General features: G+C 45.6%; 1 pseudogene; it reads left to right on the plus strand.

Moving 5' to 3' along the window:
- The first annotated feature begins 8,799 nt into the window (after window positions 1-8,799).
- Window positions 8,800-8,974, plus strand: LOC131492292 (U2 spliceosomal RNA; annotated as a pseudogene).
- The last annotated feature ends 7,867 nt before the right edge of the window (window positions 8,975-16,841 follow it).

Genomic DNA, 16,841 nt, shown 5'->3' on the forward strand with positions numbered 1-16,841 from the left:
GATCCATCCAAGCGGTTGGCACACCAACAGTGGACTCCTTGTGCAGCTGAGCCATGTTCCGTGGTCTGCACGAGCCGCGGGGTGGAAGTGTTCGCCCACGGAGGGACATCCTTGTTTTCTAATTTCAGGCTATTGTAAATAAAGGTACTATGACAGTCACGGACAGGTTTTTGCACAGACATCAATTTTCGTTTCTCTGTGATAAATGCTCAGGGCAACACTGCTGGGTCTGGGTCTCATGGTAAGTGGATGTTTGGTCTTTCCAGAGACTGCCATACTGTGTTTGAGAACGGTGATCTCGTGCATTCTACCAGGGTGCGTCCTCAGCCTTTCCAGCCTGTGGCCCTCTCGGAAATTTTTGTGTTGGCTGTTCTGACAGGTGTCTGCCTATATCTAGTGATATCTGTCTGTGGTTTTAATTTCCCTGACAGCGAGGGATGTCGAACATCTTTTGATGTGCCTAATTTGTCATTCACACCTCTCCCCAGTGAGATGTCTCTTCACATCCTTTGGATCCTTTATGTTTTTACTGTTGAATTTGAGAGTTCTTTATGTATTCTAGCTAGCAGTCCTTTGTCAGCAATGTGTTTTGCAAGTCTGGTTGATCTTCATTATTCATGAATTCTGTATTTGCAAATTCACCTACTCACTAAAATCTATTTGTAACCCAAAAATAATGCACACAGTGCTTTTCGTGGTCATTTGCAAATATGCCCTGAGTGGTGAAAAAATTCAGTTGCTGAGTGCCCACGCTCCCTGTTGATGTTGAACAAAGCAATGCTCTGCCTTCTTATGAACAAATGTCTCTTTCACGGTCCATTTAGTGCCACACTGTCTGCATTTTTGTGCTCTTTTATTGGTTGTTTCGCTGTTTAAAACGGCCCCAGGGGTAGTGCTGATGTCCTGTCTAGTGTTTCTAGCACAAAAAGTTGTGATGTGCCTCAGAAGAAAGTTTACGTACGAGACAAGCTTTGTTCACGCACAAGTTATGGTGCTACTGGCCACAAGTTCAACATTAGTGAGTCAACAATACAGGATATCCTGAAACAGGAAGAGGAAATTCCCCAAACTGTACACGAGGCTGCTCTGGAAAGTGCTAACATAACATCTCTACTGCATGAAGACATTACACAGAAAGTGGAAAAGAGGCTACATTTGTGGATTCACAAAATGACCATCGATAAAAGAATGTGAGGTGGGTGGCATGGTTGTGAAGAAAGCCAAAGCAATGGACAGTCACATTACCTAGGGTCAGGAAGACACTAAACTCTTCTCAGCAGATCTGGCTCACACGTGGTGGAAAGTGGTACAGGATAAAAATGTTAAGCTTGCAGGTGGACAGGTTGTGCAGATCGGGATGCTGGGGAAGAAGTTGAAAACTGCCTGCTTAAGTGTTAACGAGAAAAGGGTTATGTGGAAGGGTAGGGTTTCAGCCTGAAGACACGGGCTGGTTTCACTAGGACATCAGTAAACAACCCCCCGTAACACAAATAGCATTTGGGTTGTTGAAACTGTTGTGACTGGAGGCTCTCAGGAACCAAACCCCACATTCCCCCCAGAATGCTGAATGTTGAGGTGGTGCGGTGTTTGCAAACTCAGGCTTCATGGCATCTTTAGAGAACACCACTCCTGCAAATATGAGACTCCACTCTGTTTGCCTTGTATTTCCTTTCTTGCTCTGAGTTCTGGCTACACCTTCTGGAACTGGGTGGATTACTAATGTGGAGTGTGGGCATCCCGGTCTTGTGCCCAGTTGTGGGGGACATCTGACCGTTATGCAGATGTTAGCCATGGGCTTCCTGCAGGTGGGTTCTTTATCAAGTTGAGAAAGTTCCTCCCTATTCCTTGTTTTCTGGAATTTTTTTTTATCATGAATGGATTTTGAAATTTTCAAATGTTTTTTGTGCATCAGTTGATATGATCACATGAAATTTCTTCTTGTTGATATGGTGAATGACATTGACTGGCTTTTGAATATTGAACTCATTTGCATTCCTGGCGTAAACCTTGTTCAGTCACGGTGTGTAATTCCTTTTCAGTGCTGCTGAATCCTATTTGCCAGTACTCTCAGTGGGTTTTACATCTCCGTTCAGGAGGGATATTGGTCTGCAGTTTCCCTTTTTTGGTCCTGGCTTTGGATCTGGTGTCAGTATAAAACTGGCTTCATAAAATGAAATGGGAAAATGCTCTCTCATGTTTTCTGGAAAAGATTGTGCATTATTGGCATTGATTCTTTTTTAAATACTGGGTAGAATTCTCCAGTGAAACCATCTGTCCTGGAGACTTCTTTTTTGAAGAAAAATTTAATTTTAATTTTTAAAATGAAAGTATATCTGCACATATTTTTTGAAGATTGTTACAAAGAATAACACTTCCCCCATTTTCTGCCCTCACAAAGCAACTCTCGGCAATTCTCTTAGCTATTTCTTTTGATATCCACCCCTATCTCAAACAAGCATGTGTATATTGCTGCTTCTTTATTTTTTAGTTGTAAAAAGTATCTAAGACTTCGCCAAGGGGAAGATGATGGTTTTCTTCTTCCCATTCCCTGATCCCAAAGCAATGTCTGTCTTCTCTTTTTCCCTATCTAGTTGAATAGAATTTTTTAAAAATCTCAGCATTCTATTATAGTCACACCCTTCACAGCTGAACCACCAGCTGGACCACAATGATTATGGTGGTGCTGGTGGTAACAATGATGATAGTTAATGCTCACACAGCGCTTTCTTTGGGCTGGGCAGGCTTCCAAGGACTTCAGTTTTCACAAATCTCTTCCAAAGACTGTTATAACAACCCTGATTTTACACTTGAGGCCCAGGGAGGTCAAGTGACTTGATCAAGGTAAGTCAGTCTTTGTTAGAATTTGAACCCCAGACATTCTGGATTTATATTCTGTACTCTCGACTGCTACCCTACAAACCCTAAAACTTTGTGTTTTTTCATGAGCTACTAACAGTCTCTTATTGGTTATTTATATATATATTTACCACTTAATTTCAAGTTCTACTCCATTTGTGAAGAGCTTCTCTTGATGTGTTCATACACATTAGCACAATATCATCTTCCTGAAATTATGTCCTGAGTTCTGATCTATGGCCAGGCTGATGGTTCTGCAGAGCTACCTCCATGTGGCATCCTGCAATCTCCCCCTGTATCATCCTGGGGTTCTTTTCACCTCTTTCATTTGGAGCTTATTGTTTCCTGAATGTTAGATCATACTTTTTCTTGTTTTATTTCCTCATTTTGGTCAAGAACATCCTCTCAGCTTCCTGGGGAATGGGAAGTAAATTTTTTGAGCACTTCACATCTAAATATGTCTTTATCCAGCTCCATATTTGAGACTTCGGCTGGGTATAAAAGATGGCAATCTCAATATTGAAGACATTCCTCCATTGTCTTTTAGCTTCCGTTGTTGTTGAGAATTTCAAGGTTATTCTGATTCCCATTCTTTGTATTTGATCTACTTTTTCTCCATGGGAACACAAAATTATCTTTCTGTTCCCAGGATTCTGAAAATCAGTGATGATGTGCTTTGATGGGGGACTATTATCATTTAATGTGGTCCAAACTTGGTGCATCTTTTCAATTTGGCAATTCAAATATTTAGTCATGAGATATTTTCTTGAAGTATTTCTTTAATTCCTACCCCCACCACCATTTCTCAATTTGTTCTCTCAGAAACTCACTTCATTTGAAGTTGGCCCTTCTGAAGTTGGTCTTCTAGATTTTTTTGTCTCGTTTCATCTTTGTCTCCATTTGTAATCATGGTCATTGTTTTGTATTTCCTGAGAGCATGCCATATCTTCATCTTCCACCTTTCTAGTATGGTTTTATAAGTAACTTTCTATTAAATATAGCAAAACACGCAAATCAAGTGTTCAACTGTGTGAATTTTCACAAAGTGAAAACACTCATGTGGCCAGCACTCGGGTCTAGAAAGACAACATTACCTGATGCCTCTGTGCCTTTCTCAGGCACTGCCATTCCTAAAGGAAACAGCTGCTCCTTGTTTCTAACATTATAAATTAGCTTTACTTGGTTTTGAACTTCATACACATGGAATCACACAGAATTCTATTCCTTTGTGTCTGGCTTTGTTCACTCAACATTATGTTTGTGAAATTCATTTATCTTGTGTGCATTCTCATTTCTGTATGGTATTTTTTGAATGAATATACCACGGTTTATTTGTCCATTTTGCTGCAGATAGATACATTCTTGTAGGTGTCTTCTAGTAAATATATGTGTGTGTTTCTGTTGGGTATATGCCGAGGAGTAGAATTATTGAATGCATCAAACGTTAGTAGATGTTGCCAAACAGTTTTCCAAAGTGGTTTTAGCAACTGGCACTCCTGCAACAGAGTGTTATTGTTCTGATCACTTTACATCCTCACCAATACTTGGGTTGTTAGTATGTTTGTTTCTCACTAGCTACTCTGGTGGCTGGTATATCAGGTGGTCTTAAGTTGCTTCTTCTTGAAGTTGAACACCTTTTCATACCCATTTGAATGTTCTCTTTTATAAAGTGACTACCAAACCTTTTGCCCAGTTTTCTATTGGTTTTCTATCTTTTTTTGTATTTATAGATATTCCCTATGTGTACTGGATACTATTATTTCATTGGAGATAAGATTGCAAATATTTTCTGCTATCCTGTGGCTTGCCTTTCACTCCTATGATGTGTTTCCATGAACATGAGTCCCTAAGATTAGCATTGTCAAATATATCATCCAGTGTGACTTTTCTGATATCCTAGTTTAAATTTATAGTTCTCTAGCTATTCCTTTGCTGATGCTTTCCCCCCAAAGTGTAATATTTCCTCTCGGCCTTCTGAGGACATTAATGATTTTTAGTTTTCTTTTCATATGCAGCCTCTGCACCTTCCAGGTTCCCCTCCTGTCTGTTCCCATCCCTGTCATTCATCTGGTGGGTTTGTTTAAGCATTTGTGCCTCTTGGCTGTCTGCTGATGTGTGAGTTCTTTGTGCCCAGTGAGCTTCACTGTAGGGTGGGAGGGATGAGATGTCTGGGTGGGGGTGGGAGGGATCCCTGTTTCTAATGTATTTAGGTCCTTCTGCTTGGCTTGGTTCCAAATCACCAAAGGCACACCTTCAGACTTGCTCCTAGAGACCAAGTCCTGGGGCCACATTGGAGAAGAAGGGCAAGAATCTCAAGTCAACCAGTTGGGGTCCCCCCCCACATGGACTTGTTTTCCTTGGCCTCTCCAAGGAACAAACCTCCAGCTTTCTGTTAGGGGGAGGAGGAGTCTCCATCTGTGAGGAACGGTGAATAAGATGAGTGTCCACTGCTCCTTAAGCAGGTTTTAAATGATCTTCTAATTCATAGCCCACTGTCTTTCCTCCTGAGGGCCCGGATGCTCCCAATTTCTGAGACTTTGAGGATTTTTTGCTGCCTTTTCTCCTGGACCTCCCCACTGCTGGCTCATGATTTGGCTCTCCATGTTCTGCTTGGTCAGTTTCTACTCATCCCTGCTTTCTAGCTTCTGAAAATCTGTTGCTGTCTCTTTTCCTTTTCTCTTTGTGGGTTTATGTTTTCAAAAATCCTTTCACGTAGTTTTACTGAGGTCAGGGGAAGGAGAGAATATAAATGGAGGTGCTTGATTCCACTATCTCTAACTGGAAGTCACTACATTTAGTTCCCTAATTTATCCAGAATTTATGGTGTGTGTGTGTGTGTGTGTGTGTGTGTGTGTGTGTGTGTGTGTGTACTAGGAATATAAGATAGTGTATATTTTCCAAAGAGATACTCATTTGTTCCAAAACCACTCATTGGACTGTTCGTCCTCTCTGCACTGATCTGAAACATCTCCTTCATTATACTTAGACAATTTTCACACATCCTCAAGCGTGCCAAGTGAGGTCCCACGTGGGGCAACGCCACAGCTGGTTCCACAGCCTGGTGTGCTCTGTTCCCAAATGTCTGTCCAGTCTACTCTCTCTCCATAAAGCCTTGGTGCAATGTCTCCTCACCAGGGGGTGCTATGCACACCACCCTTCAGTCTTGGTATTTTGGAAATCTCACCAAGTGGCTAAGGGCATAACTGTTTCATTCTGGAGACTTATGTCATTTTCCTTTTCCTAATTCATTAATAATTTGTGCAATCCGTTGTTATGGTCTTTATTACAGAACTGCTCCTACATGGATGTGGGAAGATCTGTGATAGCTTTGGTGATTTGGGACCATTATGTTTTCATCTTCTGGTTTTCAGATGAACATTCAAATTCCCACTGTATATACCTGATGGCTGAGAGTGAGGATGTTGGGTTGTGGGGCAGGCAAAGGAAGAGTCTGAGAAGTCCTGAGATTAAAATGTCCTTTAATCTCATCATAACCCAGTCTCTCCCAACTTGTTTGACTATCTCTTCCAATATTTTGCATATCATCATATTCTGCAGCATACAGATTTTTAAAACTGGCCTAATCCTGGGGCACCTGGGTGGCTCAGTCGGTGAAGCATCCAACTTTGGCTCAGGTCATGATCTCTCAGTTGGTGGGTTCGAGCCCCGCGTCGGGCTCTGTGCTGACAGCTCAGAGCCTGGAGCCTGCTTCAGATTCTGTGTCTCCCTCTCTCTCTCTCTGCTGCTCCACTCCTTGTGCGCTCGCTCTCTCTCTCTCTCTCTCTCTCCCCCTCTCTCTCTCCCTCTCCCTCCCTCTAAAATAAATAAACATTAAATAAATAAATAAATAAATAAATAAATAAATAAATAAATAAATAAAAGTGGCCCAGTCTAACATTTCTGATAGGTTCTCAAGTGCTTTTAAAGAACAAATAATTTCCCCCTCATCAATTTGTGAACCTCTCTGAGAGAGGTAAGAATTTAAACTAGTTTTGGTCATGGGTGAATAAAGTAGTTAATGAGATTGGACTAAGCATCTCAGCATAAGAAAATCTAGGAAATGGGAATCTGGCCAAGGACACAGACTCCTGCAAAAACATCACCCTCAGATCATGGGAATTTCTCTTAAGAAAGCAAAATACATATGTGCTCACCTGTAGACCTTCCAAGCCAATTTCAGACTTGAAGTTTCAAGAAAACCAGTGGTGGTCACAGGAGAGGTAACTTCCAGGTGACAGGTCAGGGCAGCAGGACTGAGCTGAGAGGTGCTCCTTCGTGGTCATGGCCATGCTCTCTCTAAAAGAAGAAAGCGTTTGCCTTTCAGACACCACAGCTTATCATTATTTCTAAGCTGAAAGAAACTCACATTTGCTCCAGGGGACATTAGACTTCCTCCCTAAATTGGTTTTCAGTTTTCTTATTTCAAATAAAAGATTTGATTCTTTAAGGTAACAATAAAACCTCAGGTTTTAAACTTTTATTCTTATTACAAGCAGATGGGAGTTATACATCTCTCTTGTGCACATCAGAGACTGAAGAGGGGGAGTCTGGTTAATGTCTTAGGTAGATCTCATAAATCCCCTGGCTTCTCCCATGATTAAAAAAAGTATTGAAATAGATTAGACCCAGTTGCATGTTGTAACATAAGAACTTTTACCTTACGCTCTAAAATCTATGGGTGTTTTTAACAGATAAAATTCATGTCTTCAGAAATTGAAGCTTCAGGATCAGAAAACTACCAGATAAAAACAAGAACAAACAAAAGACCTTCTGTATGTGTCTTTGGCAAGTGATTTTGTCTTGATTTACTTGTCTGAGGACTCAATTGTGGTCACAAAGATGAGCTGTGTGCAGCCCCCACTGACCCAGTGACATTTGGGATCCAATGATGTGGCCGCCATATTAGGCAAACTCACCTTCAGTGGTATTGACCAGAATTTATTGATCAAGTTCAAGCGCCATAAAATTACTTTGTCAAAAATTCATTGTGTAGGGGTGGAGACATTTTGAAACAATTCCAATTATTGTTTGTGGGGAAGGTTGGGGTCATGGAGGAGGATAACATGATTCATTTAATTCTTTTTTTTACATTTCTTGTATGGAAGTGACCCCACAAACACCATTTCAGCAGATCATGATTGAAGGAAGGTTTTCACAAAGCTTGCATGGTTTTGTAAGAAAAGCACCAAATTTGCCACAATTTCTCCAAAGTGATTGATAATACCAGGATGGAGTTCTGATTACGTGAAAGTAAATGTTTCTCAAAAAAAAAAAAAAAAAATGTTAGCATTCAGGCTATCTCTGAAATAACCATGTCAAAATACTGGAATATTTCTTTTTTAGGAGCTTTCCAAATGGCAGAAACACCGAGCTAAGAAGCAAGCCCGAAGGCTGGAGCAAGCACGCTAGGGGCCTAAGGGGGCATCTCAAGGGGTCTCTAGTTTCCTTTCAGCCCACAGTGTGTGGTGACCCCAGGACTGCTGCACCCTCCTTCCCCACGGCCAGGGCCAGTGTGTCCTCTACAAGAGTCTGAGGCTGGACTGACCATTTCTCATTGTCTCAAGTACCTTAATAATGTCATACCTGGTTTTAGATAAGAAGTTAGTCTGTATTTATCTAACAGGGGAGCAAAGTTAATGACTACCATATCATGAGCCCCCTCTTTTTTGTTCCAGAAGAGGGAACTGGGGTCCAGAGGGCTCCAGGGGCTTCCTGCCTGAGCCTCTTTTCCAAGATGAAGCCTGTCTTGTCTCTGTAAGTGAATCAGTGAAGAGCTCTGCCACTGATCCTGAACTCACTGGCACTTTCTCCCTCTCCCTGAATCAAAGGAATTTCTCATTAGCGCCTAGCACCTCTTGATGAGTTTGTCACAACATCCTGTTTTTCTATATTTGTAACTCCCTAAAACATCACTGAAAATCATTACTCTGAATTATATGTGCTGTTGCCTCTTGGCCTTTTGGCTAAGATCGAATGTAGCCTCTGTTCTTTCCTGTTTAAATCTGATTTTTCTCCCATCGCTTTATGGGGTGTGGCAATGCATGCATTAAAGGAAAGAGAAACATTTAAGAAAAAAACTTAAAATTGCACTTTGAGTTTTTAAAAATGTGTAACATCTTAACATCTTACATATATATATATATATATATATATATATATATATATATATATATATCTGTGTGTGTATGTGTGTGTATATATATATATATATATATCTATATATAAAATCTTTTGTTGTAATGTTTCATTTCCATGTGACAAGAGTGCTGATTGTTGTGCAGTAAAAGGATGATTTTCCCTCTCCGATCTGCACAAGTCAACCCTGGTTTCATAATGACAAGTGCTTCCTCTAAACTGGAAGATGTTTCTAGGTATTTAATCATAAAAACAGTATTAGAGATGAAAACAACCACTACCATGTCCACACTCGGATGCTGTGATCCCAGCACTGAAGATAATCCAGCTCTCCACACCTATCAGAATGGTCAAAATCCAGAACACCGACAACACCAACCACTGGAGAGGAGGTGGAACAACAGGAACTCTCTCTCGCTGTTGGTGGGAATGCAAATTGGTGCAGCCGCTTTGTAAGAGAGTTTGTTTCTTACAAAACTAAACATCCACTTACCATAGGATCCGGCAATCATGCGCCTCGGGATTTAGAAAATCTACATGCATGCAAAAGCCTGCTCATGAGTGTTTACAGCGGCTTTGTTCAAAATCACCAAATTTTGGAAACAACCAAGACATCCGTCAGTAGGTGGATGGATAAATGAACTGTGGTCCATCCAGACAATGGAATATTAGTCAGCACTATAAAGAGATGAGCTATCAGGCCATGAAAAGACATGAAGGAAACTTTAATGCATGTAACTAAGTGAAAGAAGCCAGTCTGAAAAGATGCATACTGTATGATTTTAGCTACAAGACATTCTGGAAAAGGCAAAACTATGGAGACAGGAAAGAGACCAGAGATTGGGGGTGGGGGAGGGGAGAGGTAGAGAGCACTGAGGATCTTAAATTTTTTTTTTTCAACGTTTTTTATTTATTTTTGGGACAGAGAGAGACAGAGCATGAACGGGGGAGGGGCAGAGAGAGAGGGAGACACAGAATCGGAAACAGGCTCCAGGCTCCAAGCCATCAGCCCAGAGCCCGACGCGGGGCTCGAACTCACGGACCGCGAGATCGTGACCTGGCTGAAGTCGGACGCTTAACCGACTGCGCCACCCAGGCGCCCCGAGAGCACTGAGGATCTTTAGGGACTGGAACTACCACTGCACTCTAATGGTGGGTACCAGCATGCATCTGTCCAAACCCACAGAATATACAACACCAAGTGTGACCCTGACGTGAACCATGACCCCGGGTGATGTGACGCATCCGTGCAGGGTAACACGTGCACCATGTGCTGGCGATGTTGATGGCGGGGACGGCTCTGGAGGGGCACAGGGGTGTGGGGGGTACTCTGTACTTTCCGTTCCATTTTGCTGCGAATCTAATCCTAAATCTCCAAAAGCTAAAGTGTATTAAAAAATAATAATACAGGGGCGCCTGGGTGGCGCAGTCGGTTAAGCGTCCGACTTCAGCCAGGTCACGATCTCGCGGTCCGTGAGTTCGAGCCCCGCGTCAGGCTCTGGGCTGACGGCTCGGAGCCTGGAGCCTGTTTCCGATTCTGTGTCTCCCTCTCTCTCTGCCCCTCCCCCATTCATGCTCTGTCTCTCTCTGTCCCAAAAATAAATAAAAAACGTTGAAAAAAAAATTAAAAAAAAAAAATAATAATACAGTTCTTTACTCCAGTTGTCATTGATAGTTTAGCATATCACAATACACGAGTGTCGTTTCCTTAAAAATATTTGTTCCTCCCTCTGATGGTTTTCTCATTTCTCCTCGGCCCAGGTCTTTCCTTCTGACACTTTGCACGTTTACCATACTTGAAATCTTCCTGGTTAAGTGCTACGTGGGCACAGTTTTCCTTGGCTGCAGGTTTAATTTGGGTTTTAATCAGTAAAACCTGTAGAAGAAAGGAGGCACGTTCAACGTCAAGTACAATAAGGAATGAACAAACAGTGGCAGTTCATGAGGAAGTCAGGATAACACTTTCTGTTTACAAATATCTGCCAGGATCGGCTGGCTTCAAGGCCACCCTCTAGCCCTCACTCCCCAGGGGGCTCACCCCATTAGAGCCTGTGCCCTCGAGGGCAGCCCCTGGCCCACTCGCCCGTGACCCATGGCCGCCCCACCTCCCTGTCTGCCACCACCTCGTCTCCCCACCAACCTCACCCCTCCTGGGTATCCCTGTCTCCTACTGCTCAGGATCTGGCCCCAATCTGGCCAGCCCTTCCAGGCAGGGGACCCAAGCGGGGCTTGGACCAGAAATCCCTGAGCCCTGGGCAGGTGTGAGACCAGCCAGTGCAAAGCAAGCAGAGCCAGGGGCTTGAGGGTGGAGAGCCCGCCGTTGGTGGTGTGGACGTTGGCCGAGGACCGGCGGCTCCGTGCACGGCCGTGAGGATGGAGTCGTGGACAGGGCTGGGTTGGATTGGTTTGCCTGCGTGGTAATAGTCTCTCCCTGTCTGTCGGCATGCTGTTTTCCATTTGGGGGACTCCTCTCCTCCTCTGCGCATGTTTCGGTGGGACTGCAAGTTGAAATGCTCTGCTCTCCCACTTGAGAAGCCAAGGGGTCCCTGCAGCAGACTGGTCAGTGGCAGGCATGTGCCTTGATGGTGGCCAGTCCCGCCCACCCCTGGGATTTTGCCCCCACTGGACTAGTGCAAACAGAGGGAGAGGGTTGGGGTCTGTTCCAGAAGCGTGTCATTTCTGGTGCCCTGGCTCCCACGAGGTTTCTGATCCTGGTTCCCCAGTCCTCTGTGGAGTGTCTGGCATGTTCCAAAGGCTCCCGTATTCCCAGCTCAGCTGCCAGGGCTGGGAACCATGTACCGTGTGGACGTTCCCTCCCTTATGGATCCGGGAGCCCATTTCAGCACAGAGGGCTCCAGGGGCCTCGTCCCCTGTCAACTCACTGCAAACACGGGAAAGGCTGGTCATTTCTGTGGGTCGTGTTTAATGAAATCTGGGGAAACTTCCCGGGTCCCTTGGTCAGGTGGACTGCAGGCGCTCCTTTCTGGATGAAATCCTCATTAACAGGCGGTGCCAGTCCCCGCGTGGGGTCATAGAGGAGGCCACGGACGGCCTTCCATGGACGCTGGTGGTGTCTCTCCGAGTCCCACCTCGTGCCAACCACCTGGGTGGTTTCGGTCCACACTGTGACCAGGTCCCTGCTGGGGCGTTGGGGACACACGGCCACAGAAGAGAATGACTTCCAGGACACGGTCTCTCCTCGTGACTATTTTTCGTAACACTGGACTTCTGATATGTTTTGGAATCTTTGTGAACTTATCCTCTGTGGAAATATTCCTTCTTGGGTGCCCTGGGACAAGGCTGTCTCCCTGTGAAGCAGTTTCATCCAGAACCACAGGTATGTGGCTCCAACCAGACCACAGATTAGTGACCTGGCTCTGGGCTCCCGCGCACCATGCTGAGCGGGCACGCTCACATGTGGTGGCTCATCTCCACCCATGATCCGGGTGCAGAGAGATTCCAGCACCTTCCACTAGGCCAGCCACCAGTCTGCTTAGGGCCCTGAATATATGACTCTCCCAGCCTCAACTGCTGTTTCTGTGTGACATTGGGCTGCACCCCTTCTCCTGCTCCAGACTCCAAAGGGGAATGTTTTAAGGGTACAGAAAAAAATGGAGGAGAGATGACCCTGCAGGTTTCAGTCCCAGGTAGCCTCTTTTTAAAATTGCTCTTCCCGGGGCACCTGGGTGGCCTAGTCCGTTAAGTGTCCGACTTTGGCTCGGGTCATGATCTCACAGTCCGTGAGTTCGAGCCCCGCGTCGGGCTCTGTGCTGACAGCTCGGAGCCTGGAGCCTGCTTCCGATTCTGTGCCTCCCTCTTTCTCTGCCCCTCCCCCACTCATGCTCTGTCTCTCTCTCTCTCTCTCTCTCTCTCTCTCTCTCTCTCTCAAAAATAAATACACATTAAAAAAACACAGCTTCCCTTTTACAAATATTTATACATCACTAAATCAGAAAATGCTACACCCTCAGGCATGCTCCCAGCAAACGAGGCTTTGGCAGATTGTTGACACCAGTTTGCAAAGAAATGTCTACACTGTGAGTAAATCGCTAACTTTTCCATCTTCTTGATGCTTCCACAATTCAAGAAATGTTAAAATGTTTACTATCTTTTCTGTCTTTAATTTCTATTGACAAGAAAAAGATGAAACACGAAGGACTAGAGCTCCACGGCTGACCAAGGTTGGCAAGGTCACGGAGGTAACCTAGAACGCACGCGCGCCCCTGAGATCTGGGGCCACAGGTGCGCCAAGGTCCCGACGATCCGGCCTCCGCCAGCCGCTTCAGCTCAGAGAACACGTTTGGAGCCAGGTACTGTGTGGAGAGGGGGGCACAGAAACGCCTGCCCTGAGTCCCTGCCCTCAGGAGCCCCTCCCCTCCGTGCCCTTCCCCACGCCCCTGCATCCCTCCCTCCGCACCCCTTCCCGCTCCCCCTCCCCCATCGCCGCTCCCTCCAGGACTCCCCTGCACCCCTCTGCGTGCCCCTGCACCCTCCCTGCATCACTGCTCCCCTGCACCTCCCGCGTGTCCCTTCACCACCACCCCCAGCATCTTGCTCCCCTGCCCCCTCCCCAGCATGCCCCTGCACCCCTCTTGTGCCCCCAAATCCCTGCTACAGCCCCCATGCCCTGCGCACCTGCCCTCTCCCACACCCCATGGTGCACACCTCATACCCTGGCTTCTGTGTGCATCCACACCCCTGCTCCCCCTGTACCCCTGCACCCCTGCTCCACCCGCTCCCTATACCCCTTCCCCTTCTTCCTCCCTTTTCACACAGCCCAGGCCCCTTGCTCCCCAGCCCCTCAGAGCTCCCAGGCCCCAACTCTTTAACTGGCTCCTCTGGATTTCAGGTTCAGCTCAGGTCGGCTGTTCCCGCCTAGATCAGGGAAACGGGGCTGGGGGCTGGGGACAGAGGAGTCGTGCGGGACAGAGGCAGGATTAGAACTCTCATGTCCCCATTAGCTGTGACTGAGGAGATGTTTCTACTTTTCCAATCCCCCTTTAGGAGCTAATCCTCCAGGGCGGAGGTGCCGTGTGCTCTATCGAGAAGGGTGTGCGTGTTTGAGGTTGCAGGCAGGTCTGAAGAGTGGTTCCCCCGAGAGCGGCCGGCCAGCCCCTCAGCAGCCAGGGCCAGGCCCAGAGAGCTGCGCCTTTGTCTTTGGGAGAATCTGGGGATTAATGCCATGGTCCATACTCCCAAACAGCTTTTTATTAAAACGTTGAATTAATATCCTGTAAGAGTAGTTGCCATTGCTTAAAATTAAGTGCTAATCATTGCATTTATCAAGTCATAAACTTAGTAAAATATGTCATTAGCAACTCAGGTGCTAAATGAGTCAAGGGTTGTTCAATAGAAACGTAGCTGGGTTTGTGGGCATGGAGTCCTTTTTCTCCGACATGAGACCCAGGTATACAGTGAACAGCGTCACCACAAGGAAATATGCAGCGTTTTCCAGAGAGGTTCCAGGAAGCAGAGGGACAAATGGCTTGACTTTTTGCCAGGCTTATTAGGATGTTCTTCTCTCCAGACAAGTCATGTTGAGTTTGGAAGCAGGGACGAAACTCAGAGAAAAATGAGGGAACCTGGTAAAGTGACACCATCGTTCACATCTACTTTCTCATGCTGCCCCCGTGGTCCAAGCCCATAGGAAGGCGCCAGGGACCTACAAGAAGCCGTTAGGATCCAGAGGCTCAAGGAGCTCCTGAGGGCTCAATTGGTTAAGCATCCAACTCTTGATTTCGGCTCAGGTCGTGATCTCACAGTTCATGAGTTCAAGGCCCACGTTGGGCCCTACACTGACAGAGCAGAGCCTGCTTGGGATTCTCTCTCCCTCTCTTGGTCCCTCACTAATGCGCTCTCTCTCTCTCTCTCTCTCCCCCTTTCTCTCAAAATAAGTAAATATTACACACACACAAAAAAAAATTCAGAGGCTCAAATGTACCGTGTGTGAAACCTCCCAAAGCCCGCGGCGGCTAAAAGTTCTGTCCGTCCCCTTCTTCCCTAAAACCCTGCCACCAACAACCATCTACTGCTAAGTGTCATTGGTGACACTCCTTGGGGAGCCTGTGTCAGACCTCCCATCTCAGAGCAATCTCACAGGCAGGCAAACTCTCCTTACACTGATTCCTCCTGCTTTTGTCACTGTGGTTGAAACTCTCCCCGATGCCACTTTGTACCTCTCATGTCTGTGGCTGTTTGCCATGCAGGTGGCAAGCTTTTCCCTCATCCTAGCTTCCTACTTGGAATACTAATACTGATATTGTTATTCGAACCATCCACATGGTGAAGCACATAGACGGCAGAAGAGACAGCAGAAAAATAATCACGGAAAATTCCTTAGGGACCAAGATTTTCAACGCTAAGCAGTACAGCGTTATAATCAGACTTAAGTAAAAACCCTAAAACTTTACATTTGGTTTGGAAAGGAGAGTATAATAAGCTCAACATGATCTTTCAGAGAAAACCACACACACAGAAGAAGCCTAGACTCAAGGACAAGACGGTCACAACAAGCACACGCACCAAAAGCTACTTTTTAGTGAAAGGAACCAAGGCTCTTAGAAGGAACGCCGTTCTGAGGCAGGCACAGTACGAGACGATCCTGAGACATCGGTGTTGTGGTCCAAAATAGGGACGTTGCCAAGACCAAGGGGGCTGTGTCTGGGGGCCGGTCTGGAGGAGACCCCACCATTGGAACAAAGCAGGTGCTTGAACTGCTGTATGTGTGTGATGACAGGAAAACGGAAGAAAGTCTTACTGGTCTCCTCGTAGGTTCCCAATTATTCTGAAAATTATAAAGAGAAAAGTGTCATGTATATTTCAAAAAAAAAATACAACTTTCAAATATACTTTCCTCTACACACTGTATTTCGGGTTAGAAAGTAGCAACAGAGGAATTACAGCTGATCAGTGCAGAACAACAACAACAAAATCAAAATGGACAGCCATCGTTTGCAACCACTAATGAACACATGAGTGTTGGCAATTATGAATGCTAAAACCAAGAGGCGAATAGGGAACATTGGGCAGGGGTGAAATCAGGCTGACCTGACCTTCCCCCTGCCTCCTACCAATATCAGGTCCAGCAGACTTGGGTCACCAGACATTAGGGGTGTGGGAGGAACTGCCAGCACCGTGTGTAGAATATCCTAGAATATCCATGCTGAAAAGTTCAAACCCACGTGTAAACAAGCCTCCAGATCCAAACACCAGTTTATAGGAGCTTGGGGAGCAAAGGAATGTGTTAGTTACACTGGTGAAATGAAACACAAATGGCAACCATACTTGAAAATTCCCTGTGCAGACAAAACCAATTTAGTCACACAAGCAAAGCTCAATTTAGCATTTTTTTTTTCTGTCTTGCCAGACAAGGGAGGCTCACTTGCCTGGGTTACTTCTTGCTGGTGCCTCTGGAAATCGTAAGTGAAATTTAAACTGTCCCCTGAAGCTGATATGAGGTAACTGGTGACCAATTCCCTTTAATTCGGGAACATTCTAACATTTTAGCCAATCCCCGGGAAGAATATGCAGTCCCTGCCTTCTCACAACAGGATCCACTTTTTAGGACAATATGCCAAGCCTCACGCAGTGCTTGGTCTAAGTGCTCCTGGCATGCAAACCGTCTTGTGGGTGTGGGCACGATAAATTTTACTCATTGCTACTTAGGTGATTCACTGGCTTTACTTCTGTTATCTCTGAACTTCTGACAACTTTGACAATTCAATTGGGCAGGTCTAGACTGTGGGAACCTGAGCCGGCCGGACATGTGGCCTGGGGAGAGAAAGACAGACGAAAGTGTCATACGCTGAGAGAGCTTAAGAGACTAATAGCCAGGGGCGCCTGGGTGGCGC

This window comes from Neofelis nebulosa, chromosome 12 (genome assembly GCF_028018385.1).
Source record: "Neofelis nebulosa isolate mNeoNeb1 chromosome 12, mNeoNeb1.pri, whole genome shotgun sequence".
Taxonomy (NCBI): Eukaryota; Metazoa; Chordata; class Mammalia; order Carnivora; family Felidae; genus Neofelis; species Neofelis nebulosa.